The sequence below is a fragment of the Orcinus orca genome, chromosome 1 (assembly GCF_937001465.1).
Source record: "Orcinus orca chromosome 1, mOrcOrc1.1, whole genome shotgun sequence".
Taxonomy (NCBI): Eukaryota; Metazoa; Chordata; class Mammalia; order Artiodactyla; family Delphinidae; genus Orcinus; species Orcinus orca.
In genome coordinates, this window is record NC_064559.1 from 205,820,628 (window position 1) to 205,842,998 (window position 22,371).

At 53.0% G+C, this 22,371-nt stretch overlaps 2 long non-coding RNA genes across 4 annotated transcripts in view; one reads left to right on the top strand and one right to left on the bottom strand.

Moving 5' to 3' along the window:
• LOC117202349 (uncharacterized) lies at nucleotides 1–3,529 on the bottom strand. 3 transcript variants are annotated; one of them, XR_004484663.2, is made up of 3 exons: nucleotides 3,408–3,529; nucleotides 2,025–2,218; nucleotides 1–833 (listed from the first exon to the last, which is right to left on the bottom strand). It is a non-coding gene; the product is annotated as an uncharacterized LOC117202349 (long non-coding RNA). The 3 variants fall into 3 exon arrangements; XR_004484664.2 differs by lacking the exon at nucleotides 3,408–3,529 and adding an exon at nucleotides 3,011–3,302; XR_007478467.1 differs by lacking the exon at nucleotides 3,408–3,529 and having other exon boundaries at nucleotides 2,025–2,326.
• Nucleotides 3,387–22,371, top strand: part of LOC117202348 (uncharacterized) — a 25,029-nt gene continuing 6,044 nt past the window's right edge. Inside the window, exon 1 of the long non-coding RNA XR_007478469.1 lies at nucleotides 3,387–3,719. This is a non-coding gene — a long non-coding RNA (uncharacterized LOC117202348). The remainder of the gene's footprint in view (nucleotides 3,720–22,371) is intronic.

Below are 22,371 nucleotides of genomic sequence, written 5' to 3' on the forward strand. Positions count from 1 at the left end.
TTTCCAGGATGTTCCAAAAAAGTAAAACTTTAATTTGCGGGTGCAACTATTTACATATCATTTACATTAAATTTACAATTATTTACATTGTGTTTGTATTGTACTAGGTATTATAAGTAATCTAGAGATGATATAATGTATACGGGAGGATGTACCTAGGTTATATCCAAATACTACCTCATTTTATATAAGGAAGGTGAGCATTCTCAAATTTTGGGATCTGAGGCGGGTCCTGGAACCAATCCCCCTTGGATACGGAGGGACGACTAGATTCACAAAATTGTGCAACCATCAGTATGATCTAATCCCAGGACATCGTTATCCTATTTTTTTATTCACATTTTTGGACAAGATCAATCCCATTAGGCCGACTGGGGAACAGTACACCTGGGGCCTCGGTGGTTAGATTTAAGACAGGAATGCCTCCCGGGTGCACCGTTTCGAAGCTGTGTCTGGGGCGGGGGGGCATAAATGGAAGCTTGTCCTTGTTCCTTCTGTAGCCCCCTTTCTCCGTAGCCCCTTTGCTTGTTAGTCAGGGGCGTGTGTACATCCGGGTGCTGGATGGATTCTAGGGGAAATACAAATGGGCTCAACATCCTGGGGTAGGAAGTGGTGAGACAGACTTTGGCATGTGGAGAGGCCTTTGTAAGCCGGTCCTCACTTCCACAAAAATGATTCAAGACCAAAAAAATGAGGCCTAGATATGGTTTGGCCTCTCTGGATGGAAAAGTGGATACAAATCTGGTTATTTCAGTCCTCTAGTTACCAGGGTCTGGTGTCTCCCAAGTGTACTTATTCATCTGTTAGTGGCCCAGGGCAAGGCATTTTGGCGGCTTTGAAAAGAAAATGAGAAGAAAGAACCAATGAGGGCGGAGGTCTCAGCCGGAAATGCTCCCAAGTGTCTATACACCTGGAGCAGGAAACTATTGCTTCCTCGGGCCTGTGGCTCCATAGAGGTTCCTTTGATGAGCTGATGAATGCATGGAAGGGCCTGCTACGTGCAGGAACTCCACTACTGCAGTCCTTACAGTTACTCTGAGGGCTGGGGGGGGTCATTCATTCATTCCACCAATATATATTGAATCCATACCATGGGCCTCACGCTGTCCGTACACGTGAGGACACCAAGGCTTGGAGAGGCTAAGCAATTCGCCAAATTGAGGCCGGATGGCAGGTGCTTAAGGAGTGAGGCTTGGGGGTCAGAAAGGCATGGATTTGGGTCCTGGTTCCACCCCCGCACTCTCCTCCTTGCAATGGTGGCCCAGTTTCACCTTTCTGGTCCTCGAGTTTCTCACCTGGAAATGGGGCAGTACTAGTACCTATCTCATAGGACTGTTTTGAGGATTGAAAGAGATGATCTGGGGTGGGTTTAGGGTGATGCCTGGCACACTGAACGCTCAATGTGACTTAGCTTTACTATTTTTTTTAAATATTTATTTGTTTATTTCTTTAGGCTGTGCCAGGTCTTAGTTGCGGCATGCACATGGGATCTAGTTCCCTGACCAGGGATCGAACCTGGGCCCCCCTGCATTGGGAGCACGGAGACTTACCCACTGGACCAACAGGGAAGTCCCTATTATTATTATTATTATTGCCAGAGGTCACACACTGAATCAGGATTAGAACCCCCTTTTCCCTTCCATCAGCTTGTGCTGCCTCTAGAGCCATCGGCCTCATTGAATCCTCCTGAATCAGGATCCTGAAAGCCTTCCCCACCCCATCTACTCCGCGGCGATGGCCACCCTGGGGCGAGGGTGGGCGGGGAATTGTCCTCTCCCCTGGACTGCTGGTGTGGGGAAAGGTAGACCTGACCTGCAGCTATCCAATGCACCTGGGCGTTCTCACCTGCTGACTGGCTCTTTCCTTCTCTAGGACTATTCTAGAAACCCCGGGAAGTCTGGGAACATGGACTCCACGCAGACTCATCCCTGTGAGCCTCGGGACGGTCGTCTGTCCAATGGGGACAGCTCACACCTGGCCTCCTCCTGTCCACCCCCGCCCCCCGTGTGCCCAAATGGGATTACCCGTCTGGACAGCGGCTGCTTCCCCCCCAAGGACCATTTTCTCCCCGTGCGAGCCTCATGAGTCTCACGGGGCCGAGAAGACCTTCGCCGTCAGCTTTGCGTCTGTGGAGGAGACAGGTGCCTGCCGGGTCGCAAGCGCTGAGGCTGCGAGGAGGGTTTGCTTCGGAGGAAGCGATTTCAGTCCTGCAACAACCCTGAGGGCAGAAACGCTCGCATGGGGAGGCCCCGGGAACTCCTCTTTCCTTCATACCTGGGCGCGCGGGCCGCGGGGCAGTTCGTCTCCCAGGTCCAAACCTGGTCGGACTGGGTGTGATCTACGGTGGTTGGGGAAGGGAGAGGGGCTGGGGAGCCCCATCCGCACAGCAGAGAGGGGTCTTCAGGGCCACTGCTGCACGTGCGTCCCCATCTACCCCGGGGGCGTCCCGCGCCACGCGCAGGGCAGCGTGGAAACGGGAGAAAAGGGAGGCGCGCACTTCGTGGGCTGTGCGGCGCCTCCCAGAGTCTGCGTTGGTGCCTCCGGGAACCTTTAAGGCCGATGCTGGGGGCTGCGCCCGGCCCCTCGGCTCAGCCGAGCCCTGCCTCACGCGGTCCCCGCCCGTAGCACCCGACTCTCGAGCGCCGCGCCTGGGCGATGCCCGCCGCCGGCCTCTGCGCCCCGGGACGCGCGAGCCCAGACACCCAGCGGCCCGCAGCGCCGGAACTTGGAGGCGAGGTGAGTGGGGGTGGGGCGCCGGGCCGGCGGGCGGTGGCCCCAGCGGGGTGCCAGTTTCTGGCCCTATAAGTCCTTTCCCGTCTCCTGGAATCGGGGCTGCGTAGGGCTTCCTAGCTCTCCAGGCTGGCAATGTCGCGGACACGGCAAATCCAGACCCAGGGCACCTCCCTCGCCCGCGCCCGGGACGCGGGTTTCTCTTTCCCTCTTCCCGGGGAGAGGCCCGCGGGCTGGGCATCGCGGCAGGCGGCCGCGTGGTTTCTGTTTGCTTTCTTACAGGCCCACTTCGGCCCGCCCGGGCTTCGGTCCCGCCGCGGAGGGGCGAGGAGCTCCCGGATGGGTCGCGATGGCCGTGGAGTCCGGCCCCGGGATCCCGCCCCTGAATCCCGCGGCGGGCGGAGGCGAGGGGCGCTGCGCTGTCCGCGCTGTCACCAGGGCAGCACCAGCCCAGCCGGGCGGCTGCGGTGGAGGGCCCGGGACCCGGTGCCCGGGGGGACCCGCTCCACGGCCGAGCGCGCCCGGTCCCCCAGCAGCGCTCCCCGCCGCCGCGCCCCGGGCCTCTGTCAAAGCGTACACCCCCCCCCACCCTGCCCCGACGTGACCCGGGCGCCTGCGGCGCTCCCGCCCTGCTCCGCTGGGCTGGCGCCGCCCCCAACCGCCCCTCCTTGCCCTACCTGGGCCCTTTTCCTTTTCGGTCGGAGGAGCTGCAGGCGCCCGGCCTGTCTGGAGCGAGTCGACTCCACGGACCTGGGGCAGGAGAGACGCGTCTCTCGCCCCGGGGCCGTGTGGTGCGCGCAGGAGGGAGGACCAAGAAGCGGACTCTGCCTGGACTTGCCTGGGCTTGTTCAGAGCCGGGCTGCTTCCCTCAGTGGCCGCGCAGATCCGGGGCGATTTCGAGATTTTGCGGGAGCCTTGGAGCCAAGCCCCGGGGAGGAGGAGGCTGGAAGCCCGCGCGACCTGCTCGCCCCGTCCAAGGCTGAGCCCAGGTAAACGCTTGAGTTCTCTGTCAGTGTGAAAGTTGGTAAAGGAGGCAGGAGCTAAACTAAGTACTTTAACAATAATAATAATGGGAAGCCTGTTGAATTGTGTGGCCTCCGAGTCGAAAGAAGAATGTCGAAGAAACAACAAAATGCTCTTCGATTTCATAATCTTTGGAGAGAAAGGATTCCTTTTTCGGGTTTTGCATGGCTGGTTATTTCTTTCTTCCTCACTCTCCGTCGTGGGTGCAGGAGGGCTCCCTGGTCTGGGGGTGGAAATGGGAACTCTGGTCTTCCTGCCGCTGCTCAGCCACGTGCTATCGGAGCAAATGCCTTGACCTCCTGCAAGTGGGGGCATTGAAACTGCCCCCAAGGTGGTCGTGAAAAGTCTCAGATGTGAAGAGTGCTTTGGTCGCGAAAGTAGTGTTATATAAGAAGTCGAGTCCGCCAACTCGCGTTTCAAAGAGAGGAACAGGAGAAAGGGGTTTCAGACTTGCAGTCCCGCCGACCGTCTTCCACCCTCCCCCCATTCCCTCTCCTGCCCACGCCGGCCTTCTACCCCCCCTCCAGTGGTGGGAACAGCGTCCAACCTGGGAGTGGCAGGTCAGGACGAAGACTTCGAGGGAGGGCGCTTCTGGTAATCCACCCTCCCGGCAGGGAGCAGCAGGCGGCAGTGCATGGACACCCCTTCTCCCAGCTTAAGTGAATGAGGCTGGTAGCGCCGATGGGCACCTGCTCCAGTGCCTTCACCGTTTCTGTGCCTGGTGGGGCACAGGGAGCAAAGGGACAGCATGGCTGGGCAGAAAGACCCAGGGCCCGTGCCCTCCTGTTACATCCATGCTGGTCTCCTGCAGCAGGAAGTGGCTGGGCATCCTGGATAAGTGCCTGTGGAGCTCTGTAGCCAGGAATCTTGTCGGGAAGGCAAAGTGGTGCCCTGTAAGTTATGTGGGCCCATTTCTGCCTCTGCCCCCAGGCCCAAGAGAGCTTTGGGACAAATGGCCGCTCCCCTGAGCCTCTGTGTAGCCATGGCTGGGGTGGGTGGGCTGAGCAGGAGGCGGGGCTCCTGTACTCCCTGACATTTCCCTTGAGGGTCTTTCCAGGAGCAGAGGGCTGATGGGGCAGCATCAGCTGGTACCCTGGGGCCCACTGGCATCAGCTGCCCTGTGGGTTAGTGGCCTGTTTCCTGAGCTTCCCAAACCCTAGGACTGGCCAGGACCGTCCTGCTCTGCCTGCCAATCCAGCTTTCTCCCCCGCCTCAAGAATCCCCTGGTTAACAGGCTGGGCAGTCCCAAGGACTACACTTTTACACCCCACCCCGGACCCCTGGCACACAAATCAATGATGCTAAACCTAGACCGGCCTCCGGGTCCTTTTTGTCACAGCACGTCAGGCAGCCCCTCCCACTGATCATGCAACCTGATTGTCTTCCCAGCCCTGAACTTGCCCTTGTAACTGGCCGCTGGGCTAGGAGGTATAGGAAGATGAAAAGATGTACAAGATGCTGCCTCTGGTTAGAGGCTGCTCAGCCTCGGGTTAGAGGAGGTCAGACGTTTGCAACAAGAAAATGACTAGGCAGCACCCGTTCGTGCATTCACTCAGCAAATACTTATTGAATCCCTGCTGTGTGCCTGCACCACTTAGCATTGAGAATACAGCAGTGAACTAGGCAGGCAAATCCTTGCTTTTGTGGAGCAGCTGATCTTCTGATGGAGAAAAGAGGTGATACATGAACAAAATAAATATTCAAATAATGTTAGGTCGTGATAAATGCTGTGAAGGGATTGGAGGATGAAGAGTGCTGGGGGAGGTGTTAAGTCACTGAGGTGAGGGGAGGGCTTTTCAGGGTCAGCAGGTGCAAAGGTGCATTTGAGAAATTTGCAAGGAAGCCAGTGAGGCTGGAGGTGCGTGGTAACAGGTTAAGTCAGGCAGGGGCTTTGTATGCCTTGAGGACTTAGAATGAAATCCAAAGGGTGACGTTCAGCAGCCTTTGGAGGGTTTTGAGCTGCAAACATCATGATCTTATGTTTTAAAACAATCACTCTGGCTGCTGTGTAAAGAAAATACACAAGAGTGGCAGCTGGGAGACCTGCTGGAGGCTGTTCCTTGGTCTGGCTAGAAACCACAGTGGCTGGGCTAGGGCTGTGTCCTGGAGAGGATAGAGGCAGTAGGTTTTGAAGGCAGAGCCGAAGGAGTCTGCTGCTGGATGGACATGGGGGGATGGGCAGGAAAAAAAAAGGAGACGACGATGACTCTGAAGTCTGTGGCTCGCACAGATGGGTGAATCATTTATCGAGGTGGGGAAAACTGGGAGGCGCAGGCTGCAGGGTTTATGGGGGATCTGGAGTTCTGATCTGGCTACAGTAGGTCACCTGTTAGCCATCGGAGTGTTGGAGAGAGGTCAGCGCAGGAGGTCTCAGTGACTAAGATGGTACCGACGCCGTGAGACCCGGTGAGATTGCCGAGGGAGGGCGGGGGGGAGGTTTGCGGCAGAACAGAAGGTGGGAAGGAGCCACCTTGGGAAATGAGGAGAGAATGGACAAGGGAAGTGACAGAACAGTGCATATGGTACGTGCTTAATAAATATTTGTCGGGTGGATGGGTGGACATGTGAAATGTCAGAGGACTGCTGTGCAGTGCTGAGTATCTATAGGCCCAGTGGGGAATGTAATGGGTTAGTAAATGGGCTGGGATTTCAGGGACTCAACAGGGCTGGGGAGAGGTCATGGTAGTTTGTGGAAGTAGGAAGGATTTGATCTGAGCCTGGGAGAGCAGCCAGGATTCTGAGACAGTTGGAGAAAAGGGAAAGGTAAATTGAAGGGAATGGCACTAGCAAAATTAGGGATGCCTGAGGCATATTTAGGAGTCTGATACAGGTAGTGGAGTTAGACTGGGTGGAGGGTTCTTACAAAGGGGGAGTTGGTAGAGTGGAATGGCTGAGGTTCCCTCCCCCACAGGGGTGGCTGGAGGACAGACAGCCCATCCCCAGACCCCGTCTTCATTCCCAGGCCTACACCCTGTCAAATATTGGGTGAACAGGCCCGCTTCTGCTGCCCGGCCTAGGCAGAGCACCTGACATCTTCTGGTCTCTGTTTGCCAGGGAGAGCGTGGGGGGTATGATCTTCGTTTTGTTTTGTTTTGTTTTGTTTTGATATCGGTCTTAGCAACATTTTTTTGGTTTTGTTTTCACTGAAGTACAGGTGATTTACAATGTTGTGTTAGTTGCAGGTGTACAGCAAAGTGATTCAGTTATACATACATATATATGTATTTTTTCAGATTCTTTTCCCTTATAGTTTATTATAGAATTTTTTAATTTATTTTTATTTTTTTGCAGTACGCGGGCCTCTCACTGCTGTGGCCTCTCCCGTTGCGGAGCACAGCCTCCGGACGCGCAGGCCCAGCGGCCATGGCTCACGGGCCCAGCCGCTCCGTGGCATGTGGAATCTTCCCGGACCGGGGCACGAACCCGCGTCCCCTGCATCGGCAGGCGGACTCTCAACCACTGCGCCATCAGGGAAGCCCTATTATAGAATATTAAGTATAGTTCCCTGTGTTATGCAGTAGGTCCTTGTTGGTTATCTATTTTGATCTTCATTTTTGATTGCTGAAAAGTGAGGAAGACCTTGGAACTCACCTCCCTAGGGAGTGATGTGGATGCAGGCTCCCCCCAAAACTCGCCATCCAGCAGTTCCTGCTGAGTTTGCCCCGGTGGCCATTGCTGAAGGGATTGCCTGTGTCTCATGTTTGTACCCCATCTTGAGAAAGAGAGTCCTGGCTCCAGCACCCAAAGAATCGGCATCATTTTGTTTTAATCTGTCTGACAACAAGGGCTGTTGTGTGTGTGTTAGTCAGCTGGGGGGGGCTGGCAGGGGCTACTTTAAATCCCAATTTCAATGAAAGAGTCCTTAGGAATGAAAGCATTTGGTGGCCAACCTTGGGCGTCCCCTCCCATTCTGGGTCTGGCTGTAGATGCCATGCAGACGCTGCCGGATGCTGGGGTCCATTAGCAGGTATGGGTCTTTTCTCTCCATTCAAAGGCATCTCAGTTCCCCAACGTCCATGAAGCACATGGCTTCAAGTCAAGGGCTTGTCTTCCAGGCCCATCTCTGTCACTGGCTGCTTGAATCTGGAAATAGGACTTAACCTTCCTGGATTTTAGTTTCTCATCTGTAAAATTGGGCTTATGTTAGGGCCTACTTCGTAGCATCACCATGTAAAATAAATGAGATAATGTACATCAGCCATGCAGCAGGGCGTTGTGGTGGCCATTAGGTATCATCAGTGATAGCGAGCTTTGCTTTCACAGATATTTAATACTTTCACTAAATCAGAAGAACCTTCCTTTACACTGATATAATGTAGTGAGGTTTGGGAATTTTTTGTGTGTGTTGGATTTTTGCATTGCAAATATCCCTTTCTTCCCCTTCCTAAAGATTGATGCTTTCGGGCTTCCCTGGTGGTGCAGTGGTTGAGAGTCCGCCTGCCGATGCAGGGGATACGGGTTCGTGCCCCGGTCTGGGAGGATCCCACGTGCCGCGGAGCTGCTGGGCCCGTGAGCCATGGCCGCTGAGCCTGCGCGTCCGGAGCCTGTGCTCCACAACGGGAGAGGCCGCAGCAGTGAGAGGCCCACGAACCGCAAAAAAAAAAGATTGATGCTTTCATTTTTGTTGTTAACTAGTGTTGCAGATGTTGAAGTGGAGCAAAATGCCTTGGGTGGATGCAAAAAGAATACACTCTGCTCCCATATCCCTGGCTGTGGGCAGGTGGTAACCAACCCCGGGCAGCTCTCATGCATGGCGCCCGTAGTTGACCAGTCTAGTCCTGAGGCCCCACCCTGATCTCCATGGTACCAAGTGACCTCTTACTGCACTGTCATCTGACAGTGACCTCTTACTGCACTGTCATCTGACGCTGGTCTTGTCCCTTCCTGAGAAGGGTGCTGACTCACTGCTCCCAGCCTCCCCACCTCACTTAGCATCGAGCTGGGCAGCTCCTGCCTGATTCTCATCGCCTCCTCTGAACGGGCCCATCCTCCTCCTGGCAGATCAGCCGCGGGCTGGGTGCACCACGGCTCCCTATGAGGAAAGTGGGTGGAGGAAAGGGAGCTTCCATCCAGAGGAGAAAGAGCCGGCCTGACAGTAGTGGGGGAGGGGTGTCCATACTGGGGGAGGGGTGTTAGGTGACTTGAGCTGAATTGATTACTAAACTTGGCGTTAAACTTATTCTGAAGCTGTCACATCATCTCACAACAAAATTAATTAAGCTAGACTTGAAAGTGGGTGACTACTGCCGTTATAACCCCCTTTGATTATGAAACTCACCACCAGTGATGGGGTAAAGCAAGTTTAAATTCCTGGACCATGTCATCGGCCACTGATGGATACAGTTCCTCCTCCAGGATCACCGCAAGGTAGGTGGTGGTTCTCAGAATTATCTACCCAAAACCCAAAGCAAATTCAAATCCCTTGTCTCCAACCTGGAGCTACAGAGAAACAGTTCTGGATAATCTGCTGAGAAACAACTACTTGGGGGCCTGTGTTGAATTTACTTACCCTGGGTACCACCCAGCCATCTCCCTGCCCTGAAAGCCTACCTCCCTGATGGGGCAGAGCCAGGGGAGGGATGTTGGCTGGGATGTAGAGAGACCCTGCGGGGGTGAGCAGGCAGCTGTGGTGGCCTTTTAGCAGGAGAGAAGGGAGGACGGGCCCAGAGTAATATTTCAGACCAAGCCTGCACCATGGGGCCCGAGAGCTTTCCACCTCGGCACCCACTGAGGACTGTCCCATCCTCTCAAAAGCCGTTTAACCCCAACGAACTTCAAAACTTCCCTTCCCTGCAAGCCACTCCTAAGCCACATCATTCTACACCGAATTTTTTAAAATACATTTATTTATTTTATTTTCTTATTTATTTTTGGCTGTGTTGGGTCTTCATTGCTGCATGCGGGCTTTCTCTAGTTGCGGTGAGCGAGGGCTACTCTTCGTTGCGGTGTGTGGTCTCTTGTTGCGGAGCACGGGCTCTAGGCACACGGGCTTCAGTAGTTGTGGCACGTGGGCTCAGCAGTTGTGGCTCACGGGCTCCAGAGCACAGGCTCAGTAGTTGTGGTGCACGAGCTTAGTTGCTCCGCGGCATGTGGGATCTCCCCGGACCAGGGCCCAAACCCGTGTCCCCTGCGTTAGCAGGCGATTCTTAACCACTGTGCCACCAGGGAAGCCCTGAATTTTTTTTTTTAAAAGCAAACCCTTCCCAGCCTCTCATTCCCTCCTCTTCACCAGAGAATCACACCTTCTCTAGAACGCTTCCAGAAATGCAAGCTTGAGTGTGTACACATAGTGCTAATTATGTTCAGTTATGTGAATTGTTTCCATTTAAGTCTAATTACTGTACTGAAGGCTAACAGTTATCCTTAAATACGTGTCAGATTAACTTTGTTAGAAGTCGTGTTAAAGGCAGTGGAGAAATAGAAAGAACACTGTTTGGTAGTACGATGGTCCTTGTTTTACCCCTCGTTTCCTCTGTGCTATTGGGTAAGAATTTAACATCTCTCAATCCATCTTGGAATAAAAAATTCCCGTCCTGCCTGCCTCACAGAGGATCACATCATTCACAAGTATTCTGTGATCCACCCCGTGTCCAAGGCTCTGTGCAACCGTGGGCAGGACAGACCATCGCTGCCCAGACGGACTTTACCGTCCAGTCAGGACAACAGAAGGTGAATAAGTAATGCATAAATAGCAAACATTTATTGAGTGCTTACTGTGTGCCGCACGCTGTGCTAAGCACTTTTCAAACATTCCCTTATTTAATCCTCGTAACAAGGCTGTGAGGAAGCTACTATTGTACCCATTTTACATATGGGGAAACTGAGGTGTAGGGGGTTTACATTGCTGGGCACAAGTGTGGTTATGGCTGAGGCCGGGCTTGAATGCAGGTAACATGGCTCAGAGTCTGCAGTCGTGGTCATTCTGCTGCTTCACGCACGATGTGCGGGAGACTGCAGGGCCACCTAGAACCCGAATGGTGTGAAGGCACTTTGAGATCCGCGATCCTGCCACCTTAGCCCTCTTCTCTTGTTCAGAAGTAAGTCCCGGGTCCCATCCACACCCAAGGGGAGGGGATGGCACAAGGGCCTGAGCACTAGGTGGCCACAGTCACGGGGCCTGAAGGGTCTGTCCACCACCATTTCTAACTCTATTGTGGACCTTTTGTTCCTCGTAGTTTCTTGTCCTGCCAGCAATTTACAATTTTTAGAAAAGTTGAGACACTGGCGGCATTTCTTACAATTTTTCCTGATCCCCCTGGATTTTGAGGACTGCCCTCGTTAATATCGTCACGGCTGTTTCCATGGTTAAATGGTCCCAGGAATTTTATGAAAGAGAAACAGAGCCACGGGAGCTTGAGGCAGAGTCAGCAGAGAGAGAGGCCAAGCCCAGTGAGGAATTCAGACATTTAATCAAAACTTTAAATTCACCCATCTCTTATTGTTCCTTTATCCATTCAATTATGTGTTCCCGCGGCTGGCACGCTTGGTGAGCCCCTTCTGGGCTGTGGTCCCAGCTCTGCGCCAGTCCCCTCACTGCATCCAGGGCAGAGTTCACAAGAGGAGAGGGTGGGACACCCTCTGCCTAGGACCGTGGGCAGGGGGACAGGCGGACAAAGGGAACAGTATGCTTCTTAAAGCAGAATAAACACTGTTTTACCTTCTCCTGCTGAGCCAGACCATCACTGAAGGTGCATGGCTGTGCTGTGCAGTGTGGGACGACGGCCTCAGGGCACTGGGCTGTTGTACGCATTAGTAAGTGTGTTCTATAGCATTCGCATTTCTTCTTTGGCTCTGCAACCCTCACCTGTCTCTCCTCGGTCTTGTCAGTGAATCCGATTGCAGCAAACCTGTTCCTCCCTTCTGAGTGGCTGCTTCTAAATTACTGCAGGACTAGAAACCCCCATCCCTACAGCAGGTTAGCACTGTGTGTAAGGTACGAGTTACTAAGTGGATCTCAAGGGCAATCGTGCCCCACCCCAACATCAGAATAAGGGAGTGGGTGTCATTTGCAAACAAAGCTTTGATGCGTTGCTTTTAATGTTAGTCACTTCGTTTACTTGATTTTGACTTTCATCTAACTGTAAAGTTGGGGTGACTAGGTTTATCCAAGGAGAGTACTGATTAACAGAAAGTGAGAATATTAACAGAGCACAGTATCGGGGGTAACAGTACATTCTGAGGAAGGGCAGGAGTTTCAGGCTGCTCAGAGGTCTCTTCTCACTCCTCCCCCACAAGCCCCTGTCCCCTCCCTCTTCCTGTTGCAGTGAGTTCCCTGATGACCCCAGGGGTATTTGAGGGTCTTGTGGCGACCGTAACAAATGACCACAAACTGGGTGGCTTAAAACAACAGAAATGTCCTCTCTCAGTGTCGCAGAGGCGTTTCCAGATGCCTGAGGTCGGCTCCGAGCACAGGCGCTCAGTCAAGTGGACTCCCCCGAGCTGGGTCAGCGCACCTGCACACTGACACCGTTGTCCCTTTGGGCTGCGGCATTCCTGGTTCCAGGTACCCAATGAACAAACTTCTGAAGAGTCCAAATCACTGTTACCTTAGGAATTAGGTGTGCTCAAGAGGGTCTACCATGTAGACATAATTCCTTACATTTACAGTTTCTGAAATACGTTCCCATCTGCTGTCTCAACCAGTGTTGTGCGTCCTCTCGTACAGACGATACGCCTGCAGCTCAGCCTCATCATTAGCGAGCAGAGGATGTGAACCAGGGCTTCCGGACTCTGACAGCAGCCCGGGGCACTGATGGATGATGCTTGGGGTGGGCATGGGAGCCCACGGCCAGGGCATGTACCGTGCCTCCCCCAGGAGAGGAGGGCTGACCGAGACTTGAGGGACGAGTAAGGGTTGTTGGTTGAAGCTGGAAAGTGGGTGCTCAAGACAGAGAGGCCGGCCCCGCAAGGTGCAGAGGCAGGAGAGCCGGCACCCGAGTGAGCCGAAGGTTCTGGGCTGCGATCTCGGGGAAATCTCCGTTCCGCTGCCACCCCCGCCCAGTCTCCTTCAGTGAGCTGGCTTGTGGCTCAAATTTACAGATTAGAGCTTCATTCTTCTGGCTTAAGCCAGAAGGCAAATTCGCTCTACAGTCAGGTGCAAAATCCCTTGAACCGGCGAGGCTGTTGCTAAGCCAGCCAGTTTGCAAGTTGTGGTGTCCGGTTCTTCTGAGGACAGGTTTCGCTCAGTGGATCAGCGGTCAGGCAGGGTTTGAGGACGCTGAATACTTGTGGGCGTAGGTGGAAAGTGAGCCATCAGTATGTAGGGACAGGAGCAGAGCGGACGGCACTTGGGGTCCACAGATATCCCTCCTTTATAATTCCTGTCAGGCCAGCCTTGAGCTGTCTGATCACATGGGGACGTCGGGTCCTCCTGCCCTGCCCTGCCTCATAAACTAGACTAGATGCTCGAACCTCCCTCTGTGGGGCAGTGGGTAGGTTCCCCCATTAATTTACTGCTCAGTGCAGTGAGTTCATGTCTGCTTGGCTTCCGTATCTCTTCCATTCTCCCACCCCTGCATTCCAGACCCCCAGTTAACTTCCAGAGTCCAGTTCCCAGACTGGGGCTTTAGGGAGCTACTCCCTTCTTGCGGGAACCAGAGGGGCAGCATCTCCGTAGCATCCAAGGGGCAGCATTTTCCGTCTAGCCCACTGGGAATACTGGTTTTGTTTGCCTTTGTACCTGCATATTCTTTTTTTTTACTTTTTTTAAATTATTGTTTTATTGAGGTATAGTTGATTTATAAATTAGTTTCTGGTGGACAATGTGGTGATTCAAAATTTTTACACCTTATACTCCATCTAAAGTTACTTTAAAATATTGGCTATATTCCCTGTGCTGTATAATATATCTTTGTAGCTTTTTTTTTTACATAGTACCTTGTACCTTTATTCCCCTCCCCCTATCTTGCCCCTTCCCCCTTCTCTCTCCCCACTGGTAACCGCTAGTTTGTTCTCTAAATCTGTGAGTCTGCTTCTTTTTTGTTATATTCGTTTTATTTTTTCGAGTCCACATATAAGTGATAGCTTATGGCCTGTGTCTTCTCTATCTGACTTATTTCACTTAGCATAATACCTTCCAGGTCCATCCATGTTGTCGCAAATGGCAAAAATTTCATTTTTTTTTATGGCTGAGTAGTATTTCATTGTGTATATGTATACACCATGTTTTCTTTATCCATTCACCTGTTGATGGACACTTAGGTTGCTTCCATATCTTGGCAATCGTAAGCAATGCTGCTGTGAGCACTGAGGTGCACGTATCTTTTCGAATTAGAGTTTTCGGGGGTTTTTTGGGGGGAGGGGGGATATATACCCAGGAGTGGAATTGCTTGATCTATGGTAGTTCTATTTTTATTTTATTTTTTTGAGGAAACTCCATACTGTGTTCCATAGTGGCTGCACCAGTTTACATTCCCACCAACAGTGTAGTGTGCAAGAGTTCCTTTTTCTCCACATCCTTGCCAACATTTATTTGTGGTCTTTTTGATAATAGCCATTCTGACAGGTGTGAGATGGCATCTCATTGTGATTTTGATTTGCATTTCCCTGATGATTAGTGATGTTGAGCGTCTTTTCATGTGCCTGTTGGCCATCTGTATGTCTTCTTTGGAAAAATGTCTATTCATGTCTTCTGCCCATTTTTTAATCGGGCTTTTTGGTTTTCGGGGGGGTTGTTGTTTTTTTGATATTGAGTTGTATGAGCTGTTTATATAGTTTGGATATTAATCCTTTATTGGTCATGTCAGTTGCAAATATTTTCTCTCATTCAGTAGGTTGTCTTTTCATTTTGTCAATGGTTTGCTGTGCAAAAGTTTTCAAGTTTAATTAGGTCCCATTTGTTTATTTCTGCTTTTGTTTCCTTTGTCTTAGGAGACAGATCAAAAAAATATTGCTTTGATTTATGGTCAAAGACTGTTCTGCCTGTGTTTTCTTCTCTGTACCTGTATATCCTTAAGCTAAAGACACACACACACACACACACACACACACACACAAACTTTAGGCCATTTATTTTGAATATTCTTTTATCAACGTATCCATTTTTCTTTACATTTTGCAATGTGTACTATACTGTTAAAATGTGGTGTTGTTATGGCCAAACATTGCATTTCTAATCTTCCTTTGATGTTAGTGGTGAAGTAGACGCCCAGAAGAATGTGAGAGCATGTGAGTTGTCCTACTGGGTCACCCCTGTCCCCCCAGCTCCAGCCCTGTCTCTGGGTGTCTGGGTCCCCCCCATGCAGGACAGGGGAACCTGGGAAGGCAAATGGTCTTGGGGACACCTGTGTGTGAGTTATTCAACCAGGCTGTGGGTAACAGAGTCAGCAGAGGGGAGCCCAGAACTCCAGGGGTGGAGAGAAGTGAGTGGTTGAGCCATGGTGACAATGCTGGGTCCCAGGCCAGAAGCTGATTGTACGTGGAAAACCAGATCTCGGGTTCCGTGGCTCCGAAGTGAGGTACACGAAGGTCAGCGTGGCAGTTCAAGGAGGCTGGGCCTTGTTCCAATCGTGAGCAGACTGGGTGGTGAGAAGGCGCTGAGCCTAAAGGTGTGGTGGAGGGGTGAGGGGGAGACACGTTTTAGCCGTACATGACTTTCCTCCACCATCATGGTGACAGCCAGCTGCTCAGGGAGTGTTGGCAGGAGATGCAGGGGTGTCGGGCCGGCAGCCTCCCTCCCGGCCTGGACTCTTCTTGTTTCCTGAGGTTAGCGGGAACGTTGGCCTTTGCAGAGTGTCCTCGGGGCAGCTTTCTGGGGTCTGGTGCCCGGGATCAGCAGCCCGATCAAGGTAGCAGTGCAGAGACTCCCGGGCAGGTAAAGCGTGCTCCCAGGAAAGGAGGCGTGGACGCGAGACATTCTGCCCTCATTCTTCAGCTTTGTTAATGTTCTTTTCAAGTTATAAAATTAGTAGCAGTGCTCATAAAAAGTCACACAGTTCAGAGGTAGATGAAGTTAATGGGTGGGGCCCCTTCCGACCTGCCTCTCCCCTTAGTCCCAGCTCCACAGAGGCGGCCACTGTCGGCCTGGGCGCGGGTCCTTCCCATCCGCCCAGCTCTTGGGGTGGTTTCTGTTGACTGTTGACTGAGCCTAATGGCAGAAAACCCTTCGGGAGCGTGATGGGCTCTGTGTCCTTCCAGAGCCCCCGTCCCTGCGGGACTCACATCCAGACCCTCGGTTGCAGAGTCTGCAGGTAAGAGCCAGGGTGACCCCCAGATGCTGTACCACCGGCCCAGCTCCGGTCCCTGGCGGCTCACCCGGCAGGAGCGACTCTGCGAATCCTGTTCCTCGGATGCCCCCCACGCTCAGGGGAGGCCGGGGATGGAGTCTGGCTGGACTCAGCTCGGGGGTCTCGGTCAGCTCCCAGCTTCCCTCAGTGCCCTGCCCCATCCCCCTGTGCACTTGGACGTGTGGCTCCGGCGTGTCCCACTGGCCTGGCAGGTCAGGAACGCAGAAAGACGGCTTTAATGGGCAAGGCTCTTATTTATTGGGGCGAGACAAAGTAAGCGAAAGGTCGTTGACGCCCGGGAAGCACCTGCCACAGGTGAGGTCGTCTGCTGTGGTGGTGAGGACTCGCCATGGCTTTACTGGGAGGTCTCTGCCGCTGAACAGTGGCGGGGGGCGGGGGGTGTCAGTTCTGAGGATTGGGACCCTTGGCTGGGGGCAGCTGGCAGCTCGCCCAAGCTGGGGTCTGTTCCTAGAGGCCCCTGCAAAGATACTGACCTGTGATCGCCTGGCTCGGCAGGTAGCAGGTGGCCCTCTGGGCTGAGGGATATGGCCGGTGATTAAAGGTGACCATTTGTCCAGGACTTTTAAAGAAGAGAGGAAAATCTTTTTCGTGGTATTAGAGGCGTTTCCCGATCGCAGTACTCTTGCCATTTGGGGCGGGTCATTCTCTGCTGTGGGTCGGTGCTGTGCACGGTGAGATGTTATCAGCACGCCTGTACCCACGAGTTGCCAGGAGCATCCCCGCCTCCACTCGTGACCACAGATAAGGTCTCCAGACATTGTCAGATCTCCCCCCGGGGGGCAAAATCGCCCCCATTGAGAGCCACCGGCCTCGAAGATTCAGAATGGGCTTACAGTGACCACTGCCTTGGCATCGTAAGCTGCTTCTCGCTTGGGTGCAGTTTTCTTTGTTCCTTTTCCAAGAAGCTGACCTCATCGAGCTCATTTGTTTGTTTCGTTGACTCATCCAGCTCTAACCACAAGCAGCCTTCCTACTTTGGGGGATCCCAAGTGACTTATCATGGGACTTTGTACGTAAATGTGAAAGATTCCTGTCTACCAGATTGGAGGCAGAGCGTTCAAGGGCAAGCAGGGCTCCTGCTGACAATTTTATTGTGAGCACCCTTGCAGTTCAGTTTTCTGAAATCGCCAAGCATTTCTCTCCCATTCGTTTAGGTCTTAGCCCAGTGACTAGCAGATGATGTAAGGGTCAGGGCGGTCTGAAGCTGGCCAGTGCTTGGGGGATTTTCTTGAGACCTCTGACCCAGGACTGGCGGGAGAAGAAGGCAGAGGACTGGCTGTTGGAGAGGGAGGATGGGGAGGCAGTCAGGTCCCCGGGGGACCCACCCAGAGTCACGCCTCGCTGCCGTGCGTCAGGACCCTTGAGCGGCGCCTGGCCTGTTTGTGGCCTCTCTTGGGGCCCCAGAGAAAGCCGCTGGCTTTGAGACGGGGCTTCACAAAGCACAGCGTAGACGTAACCCTGGGGTCGGAGGCCACGCCTTCTCCTACCCACGTTTGGTGATCGAGGCTGTAACCCGGAAGAAGGAGGCTGGGTTCTGTCTGAATTCCGCCACTGGTCCTCTCTTGGGCTCCTTTCCCTGCCTCAAGTTTTATAAATTTTTATAAAGCGTAAGTGCAGAGGTCGGACAGCTTTGTGGTGGGTTATATCCAGGGCTCAGCAAGGTGAAGGAGTTAAGCTCTGTCCCTCACCGACTCCTTAGGGAAATGGGTTCCAGTTTCCTAGTGGGGGCTTTAGATCTTAGAACCTGCCTTGCACTCGAAAACTCTAGTTATCGGAAGATCTCAGTGTGCCCAGAGGCTCGACTTAATTGGCTGCCTCAGAAGCACGCGATCCCCACTGCCCACACCCCACCCCCCGGCCCCCCTCCCGCCCGGCACCGCCTGCGGCCTCACACTCGGCCAGTGCCGAGAGTTCCATGCTCGCTGTCAACTTACGCTGGACGGGCCAGAGAACAGTGCAAGGGAACAGAAGGGAACAAACAGAAGCTAGATCTGGCCGCCAAGTGCACTTCATCCTGGATTGGCAGGACGGTGATAGCCAGCGATGCTGCTGGACCAGATGCCACCAGCCCCACCGGCCATGCCCATCAGCCCCAGGTTAACACAGCAAGTCAGGACCTCCTCTCACAAACCAGACAGTTCCTGCTCCAGGTGCCCAGAGATCTTCACTGAAGGGTTGGAGCCATGAGGCATGGGTGGGCCTGTGGGTGCTCAGAGTGGAGTTTCCGGGGCGCCCGGAACTTGCCTTTTGTTCTGTGGGGCTGTTCTCCCTGCCTTCACCTGTGCCGGTGCTGGCAGAGCTCTGAGTCTTCCGGATTCCAGCGTCCGCAGTAGCCAGTCTGTCGACTGCTGGCGCAAAGCTGCTTTCCCAAAATAGCCACCCAGAGGGAAAGAGCAGCCCTGGAATTTGACCTTGACCGTCACCGTGAAGGCCCTGCCCAGGCTCACTGGTCCCACCTGCTTTCACCTTTGACCATCACTGAGACGCTGGGCGGACGTGGGCCTGGGTTTTTCCCTCTTCCCCTCCCTCCTTCCTCTTCCCTTTTGTTCTTTTCTCTACCAGCTTTAGATTTAGAATCCAGATGACTCAGGAGAGATGTTCCAGTGCCTGATTGGCTGGGGGGGCAGGTCACAGGGTGGGAGCAGAGTGGGGGAGACCCATGTGCTGGCAGTTCTCCGAAGGTGAACGCACACCTATGGCGGGCCCGGGCACTGGCAGTGAGCCCAGGCCTGGAGGTGTGGCGGAGAGCCTGGCAGGTCGGACAGGTGGAGCCAGCCCTGCGGCTGTAGGGCCACAGCTGAGGGTCTCATCCCGGGTCCTCCCCCAGCCCACAAACCAGGTAACCCACCGTCTTATCTTTTCTGCTGGTTCAGTTTGCTGTCAACTTCAGGCAACACTTATGACTTGAGAAAAAGGCCTTTGGGATTTTCAGGGGAAATCGTGAGCATGTTTGGAGAGGATTTTCTCTGTCTGTGTGTGGGAAACTTGACCTTGACGTTAGAAAAACAGGTCTAATTGTCCGGTCCTTGGTTCTGAAAAGCAAATTTCTTACGGAGCCTGGACGCTGAATGGCAAATCAGGAAGGCAGGGTCCAGAAACGATGAGATTTTTTTGTAACTGCAAATGGAGAGCCCATGGAAGACTTTGTCGTGGTTAGGTGGGCTGTTTTCCTTTTCCATAAGGAGGATTCGGGCTGGGGGCTGCCTTGCCCTCAATCCCTACTCAGAGAAGCACGGGGAGTGCTGGGCTTCTCCCAAAACTCAAAATTTATATTACAGCCCTTGGGCTGGGTTTTATTTTGAAATTGTTTGAAGTTTCAAATCACCTCTCCTGTTCAGAAGACTAGACTTGTGAAAGCCGGTCTCCAGCACTCTCACCCAGATTTTATTTAGCCAGGGAGCTGTTCCCTTAGTCTTTGGGGGGATTTCTGGCCTGAGGGCAGGAAGGGAAAGAGCACAGGTCTGAAGAACAAACCCAGGACTACCCACCCCAAACAGGGACTGGTTTTGTCCTGTTGGGCATCATTAAATCATAGGTACCGCTTCCTCTCTTCCTCTCTTCCCCTCCCCTATCTGCCAGCATCCCGGAACATCACCCGGATGCTCAGAGCAGATGCTGTGATGGTCTCAAATTGCCCTTGCACTTCACAGGGAGAGGACAGGAAAGCTGTTTCTGCTGTTGAAACTTTTGTGACAGAGGCTTTTTTGTTAAGTGGTTTGCTTTTTTTTAAATTTTTATTCCAAGGTAATTTGTGGTGCCTGAATTGCTTAGATTATGTAATATATTGATTAGGATTCTTTCCTCTGCAGGTAGGAGAAAACTCTACTCAAAATGACAAATAATCAGAACATTAAAATTTTTATAAATCGTAAGTGCAGAGGCCGGGCAGCTTTTTTTTTTTTTTTTTTTTTTTTGCGGTACGTGGGCCTCTCACGGCTGTGGCCTCTCCCGCTGCAGAGCACAGGCTCCGGACGCGCAGGCTCAGCGGCCATGGCTCACGGGCCTAGCCGCTCCGCGGCATGTGGGATCCTCCCGGACCGGGGCACGAACCCGCGTCCCCTGCATCGGCAGGCGGACCCTCAACCACTGCGCCACCAGGGAAGCCCCCGGGCAGCTTTGTGATGGGTTATATCCAGGGCTTAGCAAGGTCGGGGAATTAGGTTCTGTCCCTGTTTCTGCTCTGCCGTCCTCCACATACTGACTTGTCTCCCACCAGCTCCCCTCCCGCCTGGCTCTTCCTGGGGTCTCTCATTATAAGTGAGGAAGCCCTTCCCAAGGCCCTCCCCCGCTGACTTGCCCACACATCTCATTGGCCAGAATTATGCCTTGTGTCCAGCCCCAGCCAATTAGTGGCAAGGGAGAGGGTTATTGTGATGGAATTTGTGAGGCCCATCAGGGAGAGGAGGGTGGGTTACCTGAACCAAATCAGGGTCTGTGAGCAGAAGAGAGGGTGTGGATTTGGGGCGCTATCTGCTATCTGGAAATTTACATTTATTCGGATTTGTAACTGACTTGGGGGCAGTACAACAACTCTTGCTCCTAAAATATGTGTATTTTTTTATAGTCGATCCTTAATGCAAGGGCAGTTTCAGATCATTGTGGGGTCCACTCTTAGCCTTTCACCTCCCAGGAGGCCCTCTTCCTTAAGCATCTGGGCCGGTGGTTTTTAAGAGTTTGAGTTCTCCTTCTCGATGAAACTGCTGCTCGAGGCTCCGTCCCTAAGAACCGGAATAGGAAACAGTAGGAGTTCTAAATATTCAGAGGTGTTAGGTGAACACGTCTCCAGCTCTGCAAAGGGCAGCAGCAACAGGGTTCTGGCTGGCAGCTCCCCAGAGCCATCTGCCATTTTCCCACAACACTGTGGGGTCTGCCAGGGATGGGCCTGCACCAGCATCACCTCCCAGGAACTCGCTGGAGTTTTCTCTTTTCTCCAGGGCAGGCACAGGTAGCTCCCAAACCTCAGGGAAAATGGAGGTGGTGGCTGCAACGCTGGGAAAGCTGGTTCCGATGGACACGGACCTGACAGTAATTTTTGAGGTCTTTTTTTTTTTTTGCCCCAACCCTGAGACCCCACTCTTAAGGCAGGTTTGTCTCTGCCCCCACTTTGACCTGGACAGAAATCATCTGAAGATCTGGAAGGATCTCTGACCTGCCATCACCTTCCTGCCACGGGGTCAGGTTTTCTGGATGAAATCAATGCAAGGACAGAAAAATTTCTTCCAGCTTTTGACATCACTGTGAAACGCAAGAGGACGTTAGGGCTGGTATTAAACATCACGGATTCCTTTCAAAGCCTTTGCGGAGGTGTGTGCGATGCAAAACTGTGAGTCTTTCTGAGTACCGTGCTTCTTCCACCGGGACGGGCACTTCCAAAGCACTTGTTCGTGTGGTTCAGAACTGCTCACGGTTGTGATCTTGCGTGTCGTGATTTCCTGCCTGTCTCTCTCTCTCCATGGATCCCCCAAGGCCCAGGACATCCTCCTCATGGAGTCCTCAGCACCCGGTATGTCACAGGCTCACAAGCCCTATGTGATGGGTGGGTGCATGAAGGGGACATTCGTGCTTTCCAAAAGACGCGCTGTGGAATTAGGAAGGCTTCCTGAGTGAATTTCCACATCTCCGTGGACGGAGAGGGAGTCCTGCTTTCCCAGGAATCGTAACATCCAAGAGCCTTGTTACCAGAATCCACTTTTTCTTTAATGCTTAGAACTTAAGTGCTAGGAACTTAAAACGCCCCTGGTAAAGATGACTTCTGGTTTTCTTGTCTGCCCCCTGGTTCCCTGGCCCAGCAGCAGGGGCTTTGCAGCAAGATGTGTTAGGCTTGGGGCTCCAAAGGGCCCCTGTAAGAAGAGAAGTGAAGTCTGTTTAACATCACAGCTCTGAACTGAACTCCGGGCCTTTTAAACATCTTGTGTTAATGCAGCAGAAGCTCGCCTGGTAACTGGACCAAAGGCCTTTCAGTAGAAAGGAAAGTACATTGAAAAAGTATGTTCACTTGGGTTGTGACTTTCCAGGAAAGTCTGATTTGGCGAAAGACTGCTGACTTGGTGTGTTTTGTATTTCACGGAACACAGGAAATTGGGGACATTGACTGATTATTCACGCTAGCCTCCTCTCTCTGACTGAAGACTGTTCCTGAGGTCCCGGCCTCCTCTCTCTGGCTGGAAGATGGTCCTTTCCATCTGAGGGCCCTGGCTGATCAGCCCTTGGTGCCTGGGCTGGGGGGTGGCGGGAGGCAGCCTCCCTAGGCAGACCCCTTCATCCAGGTAACTGCCTAGATTCAGAAAATGGGGTTCTGCATGGAAATCGGGGGCAGGGTCTGCTTAGCCGTAGGAGGTCCATCTGGTTTGGCTTGGAGGCCTCCAGCTCCCCA